Raw genomic sequence first — 20,964 nt, forward strand, 5'->3', positions numbered from 1 at the left:
GCCGGTATCCAACGTGGACTGCGACCAAACCCACGGGCCCAGACTGACATACCCAGTGGAAAGCCAGGTACTCCGTTTGGTGAAGACTGGCGAGGACCAGGCTGGAGGAGGTGCAGCAGAGTCCTAGGTTGACGCCCATGGAGGAGTTCTGCGGGGCTGCGTTCTCCCATTGGTGTGGTCCGGTATGACGTCAAGAAAAACGTCAATGCTTCCTCTGCAGGAAATTCGTGCACATACTTTTTCATCTGCGTCTTAAATGTACGCACCATGCGCTCAGCTTCCCCATTCGATTGTGGATGGAAGGGGGGAGAGCAAACGTGCCGAATACCGAAACGCCTACAAAAATCCTGGAAGGTCTGCGAAATAAATTGTGGTCCATTGTCCGAGACCAGGGTGATTGGCAGACCTTCCACAGAAAAGATTTTTGCTAGTGTCTGGATTGCAACTTCTGAAGTGGTTGAGGAGCAGCGAACCACATATGGGAATCGGGAATAATTATCAATGACAATGAGCCAAAAGCCATTGAGAAACGGGCCCGCAAAATCGATGTGAACACATTCCCATGCCTGGGTTGCCGGCGGCCATGAAGAGAACACTGCCCTGGGAGATGCTTGTTGGCTCGCACTCTGGGAACAGGCGGCCACCAAGTGCTCAATTTCTCTGTCAATACCGGGCCAGTACACATGTCTGCGAGGCCAAGGTTTTAGTATGGGAAACACCCCAGTGCCCTGCATGTAATAACGTGAGGACCTCCCTTCGTAAACTTGCAGGAACAACCACGCGAGGAGCTGTATCATCGGCAGCCAGAAGGAGAACTCCTTCCAAGACTGAGAGGCAGTCTCGTAGAAGAAAATAATTACGAAGAGGGTCCGAGGCCCGGCCAGGAGGACGGGATGACCACCCCTGCTGACTGAGGCGAACTACTTGCCGGAGAACCGGGTCAGCCGCCGTTTCCCTGGCGACTCGAGAACTAGTGATCGGGAAGCCATCAACCGCTTGGCGGGACGCCACATCCAAATGAAAACACATAATCTCCTCTCGATCGAACATAGAATCCGGGCCCATCGGAAGACGGGAAAGAGTGTCGGCGTTGGCATGCTGTCCTGTAGGGCGAAAATGAATGTCATAATGGTACTTAGAGAGGAACAAGGCCCAGCGCTGTAGTCTGTGGGCCACCCTATCCGGAATCTGAGAGGCGGGGCCAAATAACGATATCAACGGCTTATGGTCAGTGATTAACTGAAACTTCGTGCCATACAAGAAAGGGTGAAACTTGGTAACAGCGTAGACAATGGCCAAAGCCTCTTTTTCCACCTGGGAGTAATGGGCCTGCGCGGGACTAAGCGTTTTCGACGCAAACGCCAGTGGTTGCTCGGAACCATCTGCATTGCGATGGGCCAGGACCACCCCCACCCCATACTGCGAAGCATCTGTAGCCAGGACCAACGGCTTATGGGGATCAAAAGTAGCCAAACAAGGGGCTGACGTGAGGAGGCCCTTCAACGAGGTGAACGCTCGCTCGCAGGCAGGCGACCAATCAAAAGGAACACCTTTGTGCAGAAGGCAGTACAGGGGGTGGGCTATAGTGGAAGCCCTGGGAATGAACCGGTGGTAATAGGCTATCTTGCCTAAAAAAGCTTGTAACTCTTTCAGCGAAGTGGGCCGAGGAAGGTTGACGATACCTTGGACCAAACTTCCTAGTGGCTGGATGCCGTGCCGAGATATGGTGTAGCCCACATACTCAATGGATGGTTGGAAGAAGGTTGACTTATGCAGGTTGCAACGCAAGCCCACAGACCTGAATTTGAGAAAGAGGGTGCGAAGGTTGTGCAAGTTGTCCTTCGTGCTGCGGCCTGTGACAATTATGTCATCCAGGTAATTAATACCATGAGGGATTGTCGACGTGACATGCTCAAGATAACGCTGGAATAACGCCGGGGCACTGGATATTCCAAAAGCCAACCGCTGGTATTGGTAAAGGCCAAACGGGGTGTTGACGACCGCCAGCCGTTTGGAGTCCTCATCAAGTGGTATCTGATGATAAGCCTCCGACAGATCGATTTTCGAAAAATAGTGGCCTCCCGCCACGGCGGGGAACAATTCATCAGCACGAGGCAAAGGATAGGTGTCCACCACCAATTGGGAATTAATGGTGGCCTTGAAATCGCCACAAAGACGTAATTTTCCCGAGGGCTTCTTGACAATAACGAGGGGCGAAGCCCACTCACTGGAAGAAATGGGAAGAACGACCCCTAGGGCTGTCAGCCGGTCTAGCTCTTCCTTTACCTGAGGGCGGAGAGCCAAGGGGATCTGCCTCGCGCATAGAAAACGCGGGCGAGCCGACGCCTTCAACGTTAAGTGAGCTTCAAAATCTGAAACACGCCCCAGGCCCTCCTCAAAAATATCTGGAAAGTCTGAGATCAAAGATTCCAATGAGTGATAGGGAACGTCTTCGGAGACCAACTGTATGGTGTCAGCGATAGAAAAACCGAAAGCTTGAAAGGCATCCAGGCCAAAAAGGTTAGCGGAGCTCGCATTACTGACAACAATAAAAGTAATAGGCCGAGTGACTGATTTGTAAGTCACGTCGGTAGTGAATTGACCCAGTAGGGGAATGAACTGTTTACCATAACCGCGTAGACGCCGGTAAACTGGCGCCAACGGGGGCGATCCAAGGTCGGAATAAGTTTGTGCATTCAACAACGAAACTGCCGCGCCCGTATCTACTTGCAGTTGTAACCCGCGCGACCGAACCGACACCTCGATAAAGAGTTTGCGTGCCGATGCGTCGGGAGCCTGGCCCGATGAAACTTCCTGAATGTCAACGTCCATGTCCTCTGTACTTGCTTCCTTCGATGCTTTTGAGGCTGAGCGGCAAACTTTAGCAATGTGACCTTTTTTATTACATTTGCGACAAACGGCCCAACGCTGGGGGGCACTCTGACCGATCGTGATGTATATAGCACGACGCACAGGACGGCAACAGGGGCCGGCGGCCGGAATTCTGTTTACGCGCCGTGCGGGAGCGGCCGTAACGGCCGGATTGTATCGCTCGCACGTCGTCCACCCCGGACACAGTGCACGCGGCCGCGCCGCCCTGAAACTCCGCGACGTCGCACCACGCTTCCAGCTGTTGACCTGCCGCGTGAGAGACTTCATACGATTGAGCAATGGACAGGACTTCCTCGAGGGAAGGATCTTCTAACTGCAGGGCCCGTTGCCGGACCTCCCTATCAGGGGCCGAACGAACAATGACGTCGCGTACCATAACGTGGGCATACGACTCTCGCGACTACTCCGTGACAAAATGACACTTGCGACTAAGACCGTGCAGGGTAGCGGCCCACGCCCGGTAAGAGTGATGGGGCTGTTTCTTGCATTGATAGAACTCGACCCTAGCCGCCACAACATGCGTGCGGCGGCGATAATAGGAAGACAGCAACGAACACAATGCGTCAAAAGACAAGGACGAGGGTTCCTGCAACGGCGCTAGCTGCCGCAAAACTTGATACAGCGAGGGAGATATCCAAGACAAGAAGAGAGCACGACATACCTCCGCATCGGCAACATGAAACGCCTGGAAATGCTGCCGAAGGCGATGTTCATATGCGTCCCAATCCTCCGCCGTCTCGTCATACGGGGGAAAGGGAGGAGGGAACTGCGCCGGAGCAGACGGCGTGGAGAGCAACGCCGGAAGCACTTGTTTCATGGTGGCCATGAGCTCCGTCTGCTGCTCAACCAAAACCCGCACTAAATCCTCCATGCCGTGGAGAAGCTGCGAAACTGGAACAACGACGCAACACGCGAAAGAACAACCCTACTCGTCGCCAATTGTGTAGTAACACTGTTCACGTTTACGTCGCACTTCACTTAGCGTAGACCGGGACTGTGTCCTAGGCATGCCCGATGTTAACTGACTGGGCACGGCCCGTGCTGCCGGAGTTGTTGTTGTTGTTGTCATGCCGGCAGAGGTCGCGTCCAAATTCTCGCGTGCCCTCTGGTGGACGGAACTCTACTTGCGGCAACTACCGTCCGTGACGCGCCGTGCCAATGTGCGCCTCCCGCGATCTTTCAGGTGGCTACTACAGAATCACAGAGTTTAATGCATCCACAGGATGGATGGAGAGTTTCAAAGCTAGGAAAAACATGGTGTGGAATGAAGAGTTTGGGGAAGCTAAGGATGTACAGGAAAGTTGTAGCAACAGAATGGAAGACAATGATTTCCAACTTAATTGTGAATTATGACCCAGAGAGTTTCGTGTAATCCGGAAACTTGTCCACTTTGGAAAATTATTTTAGTCCCAGGCGATTCCATTTTGAGCAAGTTTTGTTGTATTTCAAATGCTGTTCATATGGCAGGAAGTTCAGAGTGATAATTGATCATACCAACATTTTATGGCTCCTGAATTTGAAAGACTCCACCAGTCATTTAGCTTGTTGGGCAGTGAAATTAAGCAAGTATTACCATGACATACACCATAAGCTGGGAAAACTTTATCAGAATGCACATGCCTCAAGTAATAGGGACTGTGTAATATAAGCAGATGAGGTAATTATTGCAGGTACAAATCAATATGGAGTACCTTCCTGTACACATTGTGTCCCTTAGTGCCATCTGTTTTGCGTGTTCAGACATTGAAACAATCGAAGCCTTCCACACCCATGTGGCTACCAACAAATGTGTCATCACCATATCTGAAGAAGCATGCTGGGTATCGGTGAAGCTTTTTCTAGAGCTTGCTCTTCAATATATTCCATGAATATGTTTGCTACAACTAATGATAGAGGATACTCTATGGCAACATCTGTTTGTTGATAAGAGACTGTAGATTTGAGGACAAATTCTAAGAGGTAGGTCATCGTGGGGCTGGACTTCTCTCTGATCAGAATAAGGGAATCAGAGAGCAGCACTCTGGTCAAGAGAGAGAACTCATCAAAACTCTCCACAAAATCCTGGTAATGCGGGCTTCTAGCCAGCAATTTGTGAGTGAAGGGGTGGACAATGATGTGAGTATAAAGGAGGTGTGATAAAGCGAAGACGCTCATTTGACTGTTATCACTCGAAGATGGCAGCAAATATTTTGCTTCAAAAATGTTTGCACCCAGCTGGACATGAGAGAGGGCAATGCGGTCTAACTGTGTCTTTGTGGTCCCTACAGGAGCAATGTTTATGATGGTCTTACATTTCTACATTCCTCAATTAATATTGGTTCTGGAAACTTTGTAAGTATGTGTTCACAAGCAACATTATAGCACAACTTGATTAAATGAAGGGTAGGTTTATAGGACACATCCTAAGGCACCAAGAATTAGTTAATTTGGTATTGAAGTGTGGGATAACATTTTTAGAAGGAAACTGAGGCTTAACTACAGTAAGTGGATTCCAATGTAAGTAAGATTTAGTGGTTATGCAGATATGAGCCCCCCATGAACCATAGACTTTGCCGTTGGTGGGGAGGCTTGCATGCCTCAGCGATACAGATAGCCGTACCATAGGTGCAACCACAACAGAGGGGTATCTGTTGAGAGGCCAGACAAATGTGTGGTTCCTGAAGAGGGGCAGCAGCCGTTTCAGTAGTTGCAGGGGCAACAGTCTGGATGATTGACTGATCTGGCCTTGTGCCACTAACCAAAACGGCCTTGCTGTGCTGGTACTGCGAACGGCTGAAAGCAAGGGGAAACTACGGCCGTAATTTTTCCCGAGGGCATGCAGCATTACTGTATGAATAAATGATGATGTCGTCCTCTTGGGTAAAATATTCTGGAGGTAAAATATTCCCCATTCGGATCTCCGGGCGGGGACTACTCAGGAGGATGTCGTTATCAGGAGAAAGAAAACTGGCATTCTACGGATCGGAGCGTGGAATGTCAGATCCCTTAATCGGGCAGGTAGGTTAGAAAATTTAAAAAGGGAAATGGATAGGTTAAAGTTGGATATAGTGGTAATTAGTGAAGTTCGGTGGCAGGAGGAACAAGACTTTTGGTCAGGTGAATACAGGGTTATAAATACAAAATCAAATAGGGGTAATGCAGGAGTAGGTTTCATAATGAATAAAAAAATAGGAATGCGGGTAAACTACTACAAACAGCACAGCGAACGCATTGTTGTGGCCAAGATAGACACGAAGCCCACGCCTACGACAGTAGTACAAGTCTATATGCCAACTAGCTTTGCAGATGACGAAGAAATTGAAGAAATGTATGATGAAATAAAAGAAATTATTCAGATAGTGAAGGGAGACGAAAATTTAATAGTCATGGGTGACTGGAATTCGGTAGTAGGAAAAGGGAGAAAAGAAAACGTAGTAGGTGAATATGGATTGGGGGTAAGAAATGAAAGAGGAAGCCGCCTGGTAGAATTTTGCGCAGAGCATAACTTAATCATAGCTAACACTTGGTTCAAGAATCATCAAAGAAGGTTGTATACATGGAAGAACCCTGGAGATATTAAAAGGTATCACATAGATTATATAATGGTAAGACAGAGATTTAGGAACCAGGTTTTAAATTGTAAGACATTTCCAGGGGCAGATGTGGACTCTGACCCCAATCTATTGGTTATGAACTGTAGATTAAAACTGAAGAAACTGCAAAAAGGTGGGAATTTAAGGAGATGGGACCTGGATAAACTGACTAAACCAGAGGTTGTACATAAGGGAAAAATTGACAAGAATGGGGGAAAGAAATACAGTAGAAGAAGAATGGGTAGCTCTGAGGGATGAAGTAGTGAAGGCAGCAGAGGATCAAGTAGGTAAAAAGACGAGGGCTAATAGAAATCCTTGGGTGAGAGAAGAAATATTGAATTTAATTGACAAAAGGAGAAAATATAAAAATGCAGTAAATGAAGCACGCAAAAAGGAATACAAATGTCTCAAAAATGAGATCGACAGGAAGTGCAAAATGGCTAAGCAGGCATGGCTAGAGGACAAATGTAAGGATATAGAGGCTTATCTCACTAGAGGTAAGATAGATACTGCCTACAGGAAAATTAAAAGAGACCTTTGGAGAAAAGAGAACGACTTGTATGAATATCAAGAGCTCAGATGGAAACCCCGTTCTAAGCAAAGAAGGGAGAGCAGAAAGGTGGAAAGAGTATATAGAGGGTCTTTACAAGGGCAATGTACTTGAGGACAATATTATGGAAATGGAAGAGGATGTAGATGAAGATGAAATGGGAAATATGATACTGAGTGAAGAGTTTGACAGAGCACTGAAAGACCTGAGTCGAAACAAGGCCCCCAGGAGTAGACAACATTCCATTAGAACTACTGACGGCCTTGGGAGAGCCAGTCCTGACAAAACTCTACCACCTGGTGAGCCAAATGTATGAGACAGACAAAATACCCTCAGACTTCAAGAAGAATATAATAATTCCAATTCCAAAGAAAGCAGGTGTTGACAGATGTGAAAATTACCGAACAATCAGATTAATAAGTCACAGCTGTAAAATACAAACGTGAATTCTTTACAGACGAATGGAAAAACTGGTAGAAGCTGACCTTGGGGAAGATCAGTTTGGATTCCGTAGAAATATGGGGACATGTGAGGCAATACTGACCCTACGACTTATTTTAGAAGCTAGATTAAGAAAAGGCAAACCTATGTTTCTAGCATTTGTAGACTTAGAGAAAGCTTTTGACATTGTTGACTGGAATACTCTCTTTCAAATTCTGAAGGTGGCAGGGGTAAAATACAGGGAGCAAAAGGCTATTTACAATTTGTACAGAAACCAGATGGCAGTTGTAAGAGTCGGGGGACATGAAACGGAAGCAGTGGTTGGGAAGGGAGTGAGACAGTGTTGCAATCTCTCCCTGATGTTATTCAATCTGTATATTGAGCAAGCAGTAAAGGAAAAAAAAAAATATCGGAGTAGGTATTAAAATCCATGGAGAAGAAATAAAAACGTTGAGGTTTGCCGATGACATTGTAATTCTGTCAGAGACAGCAAAGGACTTGGAAGAGCAGTTGAACGGAATGGACAGTGTCTTGAAAGGATACAAGATGAACATCAACAAAAGCAAAACGAGAGTTATGGAATGTAGTCGAATTAAGTCGGTTGATGCTGAGGGAATTAGATTAGGAAATGAGACACTTAAAGCAGTAAAGGTGTTTTCGTATTTGGGGAGCAAAATAACTGATGATGGTCGAAGTAGAGAGAATATAAAATGTAGACTGGAAATGGCAAGGTAAGCGTTTCAGAAGAAGAGAAATTTGTTTAAATCGTGTATAGATTTAAGTGTCAGGAAGTCATTTCTGAAAGTATATGTATGGAGTGTAGCCATGTATGGAAGTGAGACATGGACGATAAATAGTTTGGGCAAGAAGAGAATAGAAGCTTTTGAAATGTGGTGCTACAGAAGAATGCTGAAGATTAGATGGGTAGACCACATAACGAATGAGGAGGTACTGAATAGGATTGGGGAGAAGAGGAGTTTGTGGCACAACTTGACCAGAAGAAGGGATCGGTTGGTAGGACATGTTCTGAGGCATCAAGGGATCACAAATTTAGTATTGGAGGGCAGTGTGGAGGGTAAATGTCATAGAGAGAGACCAAGAGATGAATACACTAAGCAGATTCAGAAGAATGTAGGTTGCAGTAGGTGCTGGGAGATGAAGAAGCTTGCGCAGGATAGAGTAGCGTGGAGAGCTGCATCAAACCAGTCTCAGGACTGAAGACCACAACAACAACAAACAACAGATACAAGGGGATGTTCCCAAGAGAAACTAGGGTGGATAGCTGCATGAAACCAGTTAAAGCCTGATGAGTACTGTTGGCACAGAAGCAGCAGCAGCAGCAGCAGGACCTGCAGCTGGTTTGTCAGGGTGAAGAACTAACGTTGGTATAATATTTTAATTCTTCTCAGATGTTCAAATCTTTGTTTGCTTTTTCAAAGATTTTATCAGTGATACTTTGTCTAGAAGAAAATAGAATATTTTTAAAGACTTTCTCAACGTTCAAGCACCTTTGAAGCTAGTGACACCTCAACAATATTCTTAGGGGTTTTCTTAGCACATCTTTTGAAAATCATAATTTAGTTCATTCCTAGTGCATCAATTTTCATTAGAATAATCTGTGTAGCTGGCAACTCTCATTGCAGAATTTTGTGGCTGCAAACTGCATTTCTGAGCACTCAACAACCATGATAGAAATCATGTCCAAATCACTTTTCAGAGTGTGAGGATGGCTTTACTGTCCTTCACTACATGAAACCTGTTAACAATTCTTATTCTCTAAAAGTGGGAAATGCCCGCAACAGTGTATCAAAACATTAACTTTCTTTACCTGTATGGTTACCTAGACATAAAGAATAGGAATTATAAGCAAGGACAATTTGTGGTCTACTCCAGTATGATAACGAATGGTTGCCTTTGGACTTCAAACTCTGCGCTACTGTAAACAGTTTTTGGCAGCTTCATAATTTTACTTCCTGCACCAATATGATAAGTAAATTCTGCATTGCCGTCCTATTCTCATGCCGCTGCAGGTGATGTCTATACTCCATACAGCAGCAGAAGAGCTCTGACAGCTGACACAGCTGTGGCGCATGTGCTTCGTGCATCCACAACAGCCAATCAGATCATGATCTTTTGTTTATGTTACCGTGGCAATGCCCAGTGTTGCCGTAGTGCTGGGCAACTGCTGCTTTCAGTCAGTTCCACCACATGCTACATTCAGGTTTGTGTGTATACATGTGCATTCTGCTACTTCTATGAGTTTCTTGCAGTGTGTGTAAGCGAAAAATTTTACATGTAACATTTGTGCAGTTTGCTTTACCTTGTTAATGTTGAAAATTTGATTGTGTGGAACCATATTCATGGTCATTTTTTTAAAATATGTTACCACCATTTGATGGCAATAATTTTTATTTTATTGATTATATGATCCAGAGTTTGGCCATAGGCCATTTTCAAGCCCAGTAACTTATTTATATGTCAAAAGATATCAGACTGGTATGAAATACAGTGAAAGCTGAACTGCATAACAATAAAATAAAAATTATTGCAGCCAAATGGCTGCAACATCATCAAAGAAAATATTCATGTGTGTGTTTGTGTAAGGTGACAAACACTGGTAGCACATAAGAAAAAAAATACTCCATCAAGGAAGACATCAGTCAGCCGAATGCTGCCCCTACAGGAATGCTGCAATGAATCATGTGGCATTGTTAGGTTCTGAAGGAGCGCAAGTGTTGCCGAAGGGCAGGACGGGAAGGTCTGTCACCCTGTTCTCCCTGCCGCTGGCTCGCTGCCCGTCCATGTCGAATAGCAGCAAGAGTACTGCCAGCTGTCAGAGCTCTTCTCTCAATGTAAGGAGTATAGTACAGAAAAGGGCAAGTGTAAATATATGATTGTGTGTAAAATTTGACAGTACACACTGCATATACTGGAAACAAGATATCAGTTTTCAGTAATGTGTAGGATTAACACTTGCTGGCAGATGTCTTGATGGAAGAGTTTTCATTCTTTATTTTGTGAAATAAAATTACATGCAAAAAACATTGAATGGAAGCAACAAGGAAATTTATTTCATTAAAACGTTTGTACATACATTGTAATTTAAAACTTCCTTTATTATTTCTTTTCTATCTTTTACATTAATCTACTTGAATTTTTTATAATATATAAAGAACAAGTTACAAAGTGCTTTTAATTTTTTTATTAATTTATCCATCCTTCTTCACAGTATATGGATCTTTTCATGCTCTAGATTTAAGCGTAGATTAGCCACATCATGCCATTTCTCTATACCTATGTTTCATCAACTTTAGCAATGGGCCCTGATTTAAAGAGTTTGTCTGTTTTCGTGTGAAGTATGAATATATGATGTCTATTCTGGAAGTTATCAAAATCAGTGTTCTTTAAGATCAGTAGCTATGAAGGAAATTGATGTGACTTCAGCAGAATTCCTGGAAAACAAAAATAAAGTTTTTCACATTTTTACAAAGATGGTATTCCAGAGTAGAATTCAGTCATTTGTTGAAAATTATTTGCAACTGACAACTGAATTCTATACATAAATTTATACTATAACTGCTGAAAAATAACAGCTATGACTAAAATAATAAAGTTGGAACTGCATGAGACCTTCTAAATGCTAGAAAAAGAGTAAAGATAAATGTGTAATAAAACTGCTCACTAACCACAAACAAATTTTTCATTTTCTTTGGACATAAAGAGGAGACAACTGTTTTAACTTCTATATTCTTGACCTTAACGTACAATAATTTTAGGTTTGTGTGGCAACACTATTGTGTGCAGTATAATGGATCATTAACTTATATGATAAATTAATGCATTATCAATTCTTAGGAAAAAGGTGTAATTTGGTAATTCTGTTTGGCAGGCAGTAGAATAATCAAAAGGTCTGCAGTCAGTCTGTGCTTGACATTAAGGATTCAAATCCTGGAAAAAGTTTAATAGCATATCTGCATAGTGGTTTGAATTATGTAACGAACTGGAATTTCATATGCATTTGGAGGGGTTAGTTCTCATGTTAGAGCAAATGCACAGTAAATGCATGGCTCTTAGAGGTCTGCAGGGAATATATGGTGGAACTGTGTATGTGCGTGTGAAATATCTGAACAGACACATGATTAGATCAACACGAACATACCTCAGTACATTGTTCTTACGAAGACAGACAGAAGCAAAAGTAACATCTGTTATGTTCAAGATAGTCTAATGAGGCCACCCCTGGCGCTACTGTCCACAATATATGTAAATGATCTTGCAGATAACTGATGTATTTCTGTATTTCTGTTAGACTGGTGGCATAATTAGCAACTTACTACAAAATGCAGTGACACATTCAGATGATCACTGCCTGATGTGAAGACTGTTAGCCTACCCTCAGTGCCAAAATGTAATGTAATGCACAGAAATAGATGAAAGTATCTGTATTAATGACATTTCATTGCACAATAGGTGATCAGTCATGATACACAAGTATCTACAAGTTTGTATGCAAAGATTTCATGTGGAATGAACACACAGATATAGCTACTGGGAAGGCAAATGCCAATCTGATTTATTGGAAGGATTGTAAGGAAGAGTAATTCATGCACCTAAGACATTTCTTACAAAACCTTCTCATAATTGCATTATTAGAGAAATTCTGGACCACACAGAAAGGTACTGACGATTTCTCTCTCCGAGAACCAACAGCGAAAAGAATAGAAAAGGGGTACAATGATACAGGTTCATTATGTTTTCCAATGTGGTACCCACAGGCGGGGAGTGCCATAGTTTCTCTGGAAAACTGCAAGTGGCTGAAACAGCTGAGTGGATGGCAGCCAATCTTACACAAATAAAAGAGAACACACAAGAGGAATTCCAGCATGAAGCTCAGAATCATTAACAATATACAAACAAAATCTGAATAGCAAACCAAGAGAAATAACTGAGAACAAGCATGTTACTGTGTGCAAATAGTAATATCAGCAACTAAAAAGCTTTGGATACATCAACACGACTGGCCGATGAATGAGCCAGCACTTTTCTAGTGGTCTATGCCACCCAAAAGTCTTGTTAACACACCCGTGTGTGGCCATGACATCATAAATCTCTGGAGAGCAAATGCTGGTACATCCATCTGTATATCAATGTCCAAATGCAGTGAAGATACTAAATTCTTCTCCACTTTAATGGGGTTGGAAGCGACCAGACCTATGTTTCAGTTACTGGGGCAATGGGGAGCATTGTGCCCTGGCAGTGGCTCCAACAGTATCTCAATTTCCAAATTTTCTATCCCTTTGGCATCTTATTCATTTGCTGTCTACTTCAGTTGAGGCTGTAGTTGCTGCTGAGGCACTGAGACTGTCAGTGATTGTAGCATCAGAGAAAGTGACTAAAATTCCATGAGTTGCCAGACCTGTGCTGGTTCAGTCATCAACTGCTGCCACAGTTGGTAGTAATGCCATGGTGATACATGTTTGGAAGAGCTTGGTATTGTCTTGCCAGGAAATGGAACCAATTACTCCACAGAACCACGGATTACCACTTCAGTAAGCAAACAAATCAGAGCTGACCAGAATGTCATTTCTTGCAAGTTCTAGTTTCTTCAGCTTCTCAGTGAAATGTCCCAAGTCCTTTATGTACAGGGTTATTACAAATGATTGAAGCGATTTCACAGCTCTACAGTAACTTTATTATTTGAGATATTTTCACAATGCTTTGCACACACATACAAAAACTCAAAAAGTTTTTTTAGGCATTCATAAATGATCGATATGTGCCCCTTTAGTGATTCAGCAGACGTCAAGCCGATAATCAAGTTCCTCCCACACTCGGCGCAGCATGTCCCCATCAATGAGTTCGAAAGCATCGTTGATGCGAGCTCGCAGTTCTGGCACGTTTCTTGGTAGAGGAGGTTTAAACACTGAATCTTTCACATAACCCCACGGAAAGAAATCACATGGGGTTAAGTCGGGAGAGCGTGGAGGCCATGACATGAATTGCTGATCATGATCTCCACCATGACCGATCCATCGGTTTTCCAATCTCCAGTTTAAGAAATGCCGAACATCATGATGGAAGTGCGGTGGAGCACCATCCTGTTGAAAGATGAAGTCGGCGCTGTCAGTCTCCAGTTGTGGCATGAACCAATTTTCCAGCATGTCCAGATACACGTGTCCTGTAACGTTTTTTTCACAGAAGAAAAAGGGGCCGTAAACTTTAAACCGTGAGATTACACAATACACGTTAACTTTTGGTGAATTGTGAATTTGCTGCACGAATGCGTGAGGATTCTCTACCGCCCACATTTGCACATTGTGTCTGTTCACTTCGCCATTGAGAAAAAATGTTGCTTCATCACTGAAAACAAGTTTCGCACTGAACGCATCCTCTTCCATGAGCTGTTGCAACCGCGCCGAAAATTCAAAGCGTTTGACTTTGTCATCGGGTGTCAGGGCTTGTAGCAATTGTAAATGGTAAGGCTTCTGCTTTAGCCTTTTCCGTAAGATATTCCAAACCATCAGCTGTGGTATGTTTAGCTCCCTGCTTGCTTTATTCGTCGACTTCTGTGGGCTACGCGTGAAACTTGCCCGCACGCGTTCAACCGTTTCTTCGCTCACTGCAGGCCGACCTGTTGATTCCCCCTTACAGAGGCATCCAGAAGCTTTAAATTGTGCATACCATCGCCGAATGGGGTTAGCAGTTGGTGGATCCTTGTTGAACTTCGTCCTGAAGTGTCGCTGCACTGTTATGATTGACTGATGTGAGTGCATTTCAAGCACGACATACACTTTCTCGGCTCCTGTCGCCATTTTGTCTCACTGCGCTCTCAAGCGCTCTGGTGGCAGAAACTTGAAGTGCGGCTTCAGCCGAACAAAACTTTATGAGTTTTTCTATGTATCTGTAGTATGTTGTGACCATATGTCAATGAATGGAGCTACAGTGAATTTATGAAATCGCTTCAATCATTTGTAATAGCCCTGTATGTATCAGTCTCTCAAACATGCAACTGGAGTAAAGAGGACAAGTGTTTTGGAAGTTTATACATTGGTGAACCAGTAGCACTAACAGTCATTCTTAATGGAACATTATTCTTACGGATCTTTGATAATCCATACAGCTGAGGTGTTAGTCTTCTGTGTCCTGGAGGGTCCTCTTTTTGTCTGCTGAGAACTAAGTGCAGATCCACTACGTCAGATCTGCACTTAGTTTTTGGTGCATATTGCATCTAATAGGTCCTGGTTATTCGGCTTGTAATCTGCAGTTTTCATTATGATGGTCACATTTTCCTTATCCAAGAAGATCAGAGAGTGTCTTAGATCAGCAAAGGAGAAAAGAAAGCCACTTGCAATGTCAGGAATATACTCCATACCATGTAAAGGTGGAAAAGTCTATGTTGGAATGACTGGATGATAAGTCAACACTAGAATCACTGAACGTGAGTGGCATTGCTGGTTGGGCCAGGATGAAAAATCAGTCGTGGCAGAGCACACTCTGTGGAAGACCAACCACATAGTAAAATTTGTGAACATAGAAGTTCTTGGTGTAGAAAAGAGTTGTCACACCTGCTTATTCAGGGAAGATGTAGAAATACACAAACATGACAATAATTTCAACAAGCAAGAAGAAAGCCTCAAGTTGAACAGATGCTGAATTCCCATGTTGCAGCAAATGATCGTTGCAGGTAGCAAGGGGAGAACCTCTGCAGTAATTACCACAGAAAAGCTCTTGGACACTGGTGTGCCATATACAGAGTGTCTCACCTAACTCTGCTTCCTCAAATATCTCTGGAACAACAATAGATATTCAAAAATGGTTTCCACCAGCATGAATGTATGGCAGGGGCTTAGGAAACCAAATACTATGTGAAATTTTAAAAAGTAAACAAATACTATTTTTAACACAAACTTGTGTATTTTTAAATGGACACCCCCTATTATTTTGTATGCAATCAATAGCATGAAAAATCACAAACATAATGGCATTGGTTGCATTGCAATACGTCAGTTACATCCTGAGAAATTCTGAAGCTAAGTTGACACTTGAAATAAATGAAATGCACAGCTAGCGCACGTCCTGAGACTCAAGCTGCCAATAATTGTGATGTGATTGATGTACTATGTCAGTGGAGTGTTAATGTATGGTGTGGTAATGTATGACAACACAGCATTGGCCCATATTTCATTGATGGCACACCTAAAGGGTAATAGTTTAGCCCCTTCATGAGCTGTACCTTACTTGAACCTGTCCACCTCTTACAATGTGTTTTCTTGTGGCTTGTTACATTTGCCGTCATCTAGTCTATATGTAGGCCTTCAGTAATGAAGAAAAACTAGATATTATTTTAACTTATGGCAAATGTCACAGAAATGCAACCGCAACTGTGACACTGTATGCTGAATGCTAGCCAGATCAGCAGTGTCAATTGTGTCGAACCATTGGCAACATCTGCAGTGTCGAACCATTGGCAACATCTGCAAGACACTCATGTAAACAGGAAGCTGGGTTCCCACAAAATGTTGACGTCCAACGCCAGTGACTGCCAATGGAAATGGATTTGCTGTTATGGCTGGTGTAGCGCACAATCCTCAGGTGGGTGTATGAAAAATTGCTCGAGGTGTAGAAATAAGCCACAGTAGTGTGTGCAGAATCTTGCATCAGTATCAGTTTCATCCGTTCCATATCTCATTGCACCAAGAACTGTACAGAACTGACTTTGAATCCCACATTGCATTCTGTCATTTTTCACTTCAGCATTTTCAAGGCACTCCGGTATTCAGAAGCAATACATTGTTTATGGATTAGGCTTCATTTACAAATCATGGTAATGTGAATCTGCGGAACATGCACTACTGGTCCATTCAAAATCCCCACTGGATTCGCCAAGTTGCTCATCAATGACAGTGGAGTGTCAATTTTTGGTGTGGGTCATTGCGAACTGTATTGTAGGTCCCTAGTTTTACCGTGAACATTGAATAGACAGTGATATGCATCATTTCTTCAACACACACTAGCACTCCTCATAGACGATCTAGGATTGGAAAATTGTCTATCACTGTGGTTTCAACAAGATGGATGCTCTGCACACAGTGCAAATGTTGCCAGAGACATTCTAGATGCGACATATCCAATTAGGTGGATCATCCAAGGAGGTACTGTGTAGGCAGTCCCCTGACTTGACATCATTAGACTTCTTTCTCTGGGGCACAGTGAGAGACAGAGTGTATCGAGAACCCCCAATGACAGTAGAGGATATGCAACATTGTATTACTGAGGCATGTAATGGCAATATCTGTAGAAAATCTGCAATCCATGCAACACTCTCTCGTTACCCATCTGCAAACGTGTATTGATGCAAACAGAGGGCACTTCTAATATATGTTGACATGACACAGTCTCATTGGTCAAGATGTGGATGTATTTTCTAAGCTGTATGTAATGCAGAACAATACAGTTCCTGTGGGTGACAAGGCACTAGTAAATGTGTTTAGCAAAGTGAATTAAAGTGTAGCTCTAGTTGTCATTTAGCTAGATTAAAAATACATTTACAATATGAAAAATGTAACTTTGCATTGGTTTGCTTGGTTTTGTGGATTGTTCATACCTTCCCATTGTGTGAGCCCCTGACACAGGCAGCGTAGGGTGCATGCTTGAGTCTCAAGATGCCCCCTATCTGCGCGTTTCATTTATTTCAAGAGTCATCTTTGCTTTTCTCGGGATGTAATTGACGTATTGTGGTGCAACCAATGCCACTATTTTTGTCATTTTTCATGCGATTGATTGCATATGAAACAACAGGAGGTGTCCATTTAAAAATACACAAGTTTGTGTTGAAAATAGTATTTGTTTACGTTTTAAAATTTCGCATTGTATTTGGTTTCCTAAATCCCTGCTGGTGAATACCATTTTTGAATATCTATTGTTGCTCCAGAGATATTTGAGGTGGCAGAGTTAGGTGAGACACCCTGTATATAAGCTGCACCTGTGAGCTCGACTCCAGTCCACCATCAGCAAAGCATGTTGGAACTTTGGCAGTGCCAGCCACTTGTGCTGGCAAAACACCAGAAAAATCATCAAACATATGTCAACCAAAGACCCAGAGACAGAAGGGATATTCCATGTAATGTAGGTCACACTTACAATACTTAAAAGTTTAAAATTTGGTACCTTCTATATATTTTTTGAAAAGTCTGGAGTTTTTGGTGTATGGCAACAATGGTTTGTGGCCCATTATTGCTTTCCCTCCATTATTTGTAGCCATTTTTATAATGCCATATGTTTTTCATATGATGAGAGTGTGAATTATTGGAGATTTTGGACCTTCATTTCAACTAACTGGCAGGTAAGAATTAGCATATCATTATTTATATTACTGTTACATACCCTAATGTATTGCACAAAGAGTATAAAATTGAAGTAGGTAAATTATAGGTTAGGATAAATAATATAACACAACAGCACGAACTTTCAAGTAACATGAGTCACTTTCATCTAATTAAGTTTTTATACCAAGAAAGATATTAGAGATAACTTTATCTTGATCAGTAATTTACTTCTTAGTGTGAATGTGTAACTAAAATCACTACTAAAAATTTCCCAATTTCCACCAATATTGTAAAAACAGAAAACTAAATGTGTAACGTGAGTCACGTAATCTGAGCTACAGTTGTACTATTGTAAGGTTAGAAGAAGAGAATGCCTTTAGCAGCAGCAGAAAGACAGTGTAGGACGAGGGAAAAGTTAAAGAGTGAAGAAAAATATGAAGAATTTAAGAAGAAGCATCTGGAAGAATCTATAAAAAGCCAGCAGAAGCAGAAACAAAAGGTTCTACAGCTGAGTCAACATAGGCAATGACTGTTATTAGAAGAAAGAAGAGCTAAAAATAGGGTGGGAGTTAGAAAACATAGGTAACGTAAGTTACAAAATCAGCAGCCTAGCAAAGCAGGTTTGTCATTGTGTAAGTCGCATGGTGCCCTGGATAAAGCCATGGCTCAAGTACTGCAATTGCTTACATTACCAAGGTACTGTCAACTGTACCTGAAAATGTGAAGGTAGTTTCAATCTGGTGAGATGGACCGGCCTCACAACTTAAAAACAAATATAAAGGATTACTACAAACGTATCTCCTGCTTCCAAAGAATTTTGCTGCTGCAAACCAACATACTGAAGAAATTATAGAAAGTGTGAGAATTGGAAACTAGAACATGATAGTAAATTCACTGCTGGAGAAGTATGTGCAGCTTTTGGAAATTCTTACCTAACCAGTGCAATGGAGCATGCTGGTCATGATTGGAAATGGCCTGTAAAATTGATTAAATTACAAAGAAAATTAATCTACTTGATGTTGTCAATGCAGGAGGATATTTTCAGTTCTCTGACTTTTAATTGAATTTACAGTTCATTTTCCCAGATGTCATGCTCCTGTAATTTTTCATATTGTTTGAAAAGTGTAATGTTAATGTTAAGTTTATCTTATTTGGCACATAACGTCATATTTGCATTTCTGTGTTTGCTGGAAAAAACTTCTTCCAACAAGCAGTAGCAAGTAACAAGAGTCACGTAATACGGAGTCACGCACCTTTTTCAGTGTATTACACTATTTCACAAGGTATAAATATTTTTAGAAATCTGTAACTCTGTCATTTGAAAGCCAACCTAATATGCATTTTTTGTGATAAAAACCAGATCCATACAGTTCACATTAGGAATAGGATGTCCCAAATTTGTAACATGAGTCATGACTTAAATTATATTCTTATTCTTTAATTTTACTGCTCTTCCCTGCTTAAATAACACTTCAAGAACTTTGCCTGAATAACACAATTTTTAACAATGATTTACAAAAGAAAATATGCATTTATAAACTGATAAAAAGTTAACATAATAAAACTGATTTCAGAATGTAACAAGAGTCACCATGGAATCTCCCAGAAGCTAATAGGCAATTTTATAAAACAGTCTGCCACTGCAGTGCAGGGGATCCTAAATCCTGCTAGGTTTCCTGATTAATCAGACAAATTACTGCCCTGGCATCCATGTCGAATGAAATATAAACATCACTGATGCACAACTCAATCGGGAATTTATTAGGAATGTGGGCAGGTTCTGCCAGGACTGGAGTTAAAGTGAACATTGATGCTTGGTCATGTTCTGCTGCCCACAGTTATTGGTGAACACTGGTGCATCGGCACACAGTACTGTTTTCCTGCCCTGTCACCTTGTTTGTGACGGGCATAATATGTATCGAAAAGATGCAGCCACTGGAGACACTTGTGGCATATCCAACAGTCTGGGCAATGGCTTAAGTAAGCATCATTGGGGGTGAATCTAATACAGAGGGGGAACACTCCATGATATACATCAAGATGCCTGACTAGGTAGCATTTTCTTACTACATCCATTGAAATCTGCTTGGAAACAAGAAACATTTCCTTGCACAGGACGCACGTCTTGAGTATCAGCTCAGGAAATATCAGCATGTGGCAGAGAACTGAACTATGTGCCAGCTATTGGAAAGAGCATTTTGAGCTGCTTCTGACACCTCAAACAAGTTGGCAATAATTGTGATTGTGCTTAAGGTGAGGTCTTGTGTTTAGGTGGCAACTACACCTCAAATTTAAGAATCTGCGTATGAGACACTGCAATTTGTACACTAGAATTTTAATTTATGGGTTAGGCCACGCACATCTACTCTCCAGGATGCATAAGACTGATCATTGACCTGGGCGAAGGTTGCCCCACAGATGTTCGACCTGCAGACTGCTCAAGTTTCAGATCTGCTCCACAATGTTTGATAATCTCCTGCATCTGTTTCTGCTGTAGTTGTCTCCACTATATCTGTTCCTTCTGCATTATTTTACACTGCCAAAACTCAGAAATTATTCGTACTTTGTGATGAGATACTTAGCCCATGAGAGACAGCCTCGTTGTCACTTCTATAATGCACTACTTGGATGGGGGGAGTGCCACAAGGCAGTTTATCTAATAAATGGCTAGTGGCTGAAGGACCAAGCAGATAATGTTAATCATACACATGTCTGAAAGGACAAACCTAGAGGTAGTAAAATGTGAAGCGCAGAATCACCAACTGTGTTTGAATAAAATCTGAATAGCAAACAAAGAGAAAAAAGTGAGAACAAGCATGGCACTGATCGCAAACAGTAATGTTACTGACCAGGAAGATTTGGAAACATCACCACAACTGCCTGAGGAAAGCACATGCCACATCATTGGCTACACAGTTAGACAGTCTTGCTAACAGATGCAGCTGTGAAACTGTGCAACTCTGAATGGACATTGCAGTTGCTTTCATCTCAATATTGGTGCCCAAATCTGCAACGTTGCTAAACTGTGTGCCATCCTCTGCACAATGTACGCAGAGTTGCTTGAATAACGTGCACTTGTTTTTATGACGGCAACATTCTCTCTCACAGGTCTGAATGGGGAGATGACTGGACACCTGAAGCTATCAGTCTTTCAGAACAGTTTTCACCATTCATCACAACTACA

At 42.4% G+C, this 20,964-nt stretch overlaps 1 protein-coding gene across 1 annotated transcript in view; it reads right to left on the bottom strand.

The window, feature by feature from the left end:
* Nucleotides 1-10,546: 10,546 nt before the first annotated feature.
* Nucleotides 10,547-20,964, bottom strand: part of LOC126260640 (uncharacterized) — a 564,809-nt gene continuing 554,391 nt past the window's right edge. The window contains exon 15 of the mRNA XM_049957978.1: nt 10,547-10,907. The gene's annotated coding sequence lies outside the window, so the exon portion shown is untranslated. The remainder of the gene's footprint in view (nt 10,908-20,964) is intronic.

The sequence above is a fragment of the Schistocerca nitens genome, chromosome 5 (genome assembly GCF_023898315.1).
Source record: "Schistocerca nitens isolate TAMUIC-IGC-003100 chromosome 5, iqSchNite1.1, whole genome shotgun sequence".
Lineage (NCBI taxonomy): Eukaryota > Metazoa > Arthropoda > Insecta > Orthoptera > Acrididae > Schistocerca > Schistocerca nitens.